This window comes from Hipposideros armiger, unplaced genomic scaffold (assembly GCF_001890085.2).
Source record: "Hipposideros armiger isolate ML-2016 unplaced genomic scaffold, ASM189008v1 scaffold_1167, whole genome shotgun sequence".
Lineage (NCBI taxonomy): Eukaryota > Metazoa > Chordata > Mammalia > Chiroptera > Hipposideridae > Hipposideros > Hipposideros armiger.
Window position 1 is genome coordinate 369,604 of NW_017732517.1, and position 1,594 is coordinate 371,197.

The 1,594-nt window shown below is 45.9% G+C and overlaps 1 long non-coding RNA gene across 1 annotated transcript in view; it reads left to right on the forward strand.

The window, feature by feature from the left end:
* Nucleotides 1-708, forward strand: part of LOC109376650 (uncharacterized) — a 25,667-nt gene extending 24,959 nt beyond the window's left edge. Inside the window, exon 3 of the long non-coding RNA XR_002122762.1 lies at nucleotides 447-708. This is a non-coding gene — a long non-coding RNA (uncharacterized LOC109376650). The remainder of the gene's footprint in view (nucleotides 1-446) is intronic.
* Nucleotides 709-1,594: the final 886 nt, after the last annotated feature.

Sequence of the window (1,594 nt, forward strand, 5' to 3'; positions counted from 1 at the left end):
GCCATCCTGCCACCTGTTGGCAGCTCAGCGGCTGCTCAGCTCGGGCCGGGACTCGAACCGCTGTTGCTCAGAGCTCACACTCTTGAGCGAGCTCTTAACCAACTGAACCACTCAGCCGGCCCAACAAAGCCAATTTTGCAAACTCTAGTGGAAGGATCAGGCTCTGGCTCGCCTCCCTCCTCTCCACCCCTGTGGTTGCACTACATCTAAATATGTGATGCCTCTGGCCCCCGTCTTCTCATCTTTGGCCCTGGCAGTTTAAACCTTACCTACTCATTTCACTCAGGGCTGTATCTTTTGTTGTGACTCTAGTAGATTGCAAAAATGGTTGCAGTTCTTTCCTTCACAGTCTTTACACCCCTTGCACATGACTTTGAAGCTCTTCCCCATTAAGAAGTGTTTATTTCCCCACCTCTCGAATCTGTGTGACTTGCTTTGGCCAACAGAATGCGGTGGCAGCAACAGCGTGCCAGTCTGAGGGGCGACTTCAAGAGGACAAGTCTTTTTCCGTTGGTTTTCTTGGACATCTGCACAGCCTCCACGATGAACAAGCCTGAGCTAGCCTGCTGGAGCTTGGGAGACCACGTGAAGCTGAGATGAGCAGTCCCAAAGGAGGCCATCTCAGATCAGCCGGCCCTCCAATCACCTGGCAGCTGAGCACACAGGCATGAGTGAGTCCAGCTAAAACTAGAAGAACCACCCAGCAAAGTCCAGCCCCCATAGCTGACCCACAGAATTGTGAGCTAAAAAATTATGGTTATTTTAAGCCACTAAGGGTTTGTTTTTGTTTTTTTTTGGGGGGGGTATGCAGCAAAAGCTAATAAAGGATATAGATCCCTTTATTTCTATCTGCAGCAATGTTTATTAAATTGGGCCTCTCAGAGCAAAGGGACATTTTCCACTTAGTTCTGTACATTACCTAGATGAGTCACTTAATGGAAATTTAGAACAAAGGTATTTTCTTGAGAGGAATAGGGAAATGGGAGAGGCTGATGGAAATTTGATTCCCATGTTCCCCCATCCCAAACTCTACAGCCTATGATTAGAGAAATAAATAGAAATCCATAAGATGAGGGGCATGCCGTTAATCAGTGCTAGTAAGACAAGCAGCAGAAAATTCTCTCCTTACAAAAGACGGTACAAAAATACACTAAGAAAATTATTCAGGGACAGGGTGAAAAGCCTGTAATTTTTCAGTCATCTTGGCTTCCCTGATTTTTGCTGTGCCATTTCTTTGCCACTGGCTTAGGGTCTCACCTTTGAGCCTGCCTCAGTTCCTTCAGAAAGACAGCAAGGGAGGGGTGGGGGACTATGCCACCTCACTGCTATGGCCAGGGCTGTTCTAAGTTCTTTTTAGGCTCCAGACCCTCACTTCCGGAGGCTCTCTCCAGGCCACATTTAACATGTTAAGATGTTCCCACACCCCACAATTTAATATAATTTATACAGAACTCCAAGGGTCAAGTTGCACTTGACTAGCTGACATATTATATTACAGCTAGCTAGCTACATAGTTAATGTTTACTCTGCAGTTTTATTTCGGTATTTTGGAACCATTAATTTTGTTGATCTTCAGGTCTGAAACATCTTCATA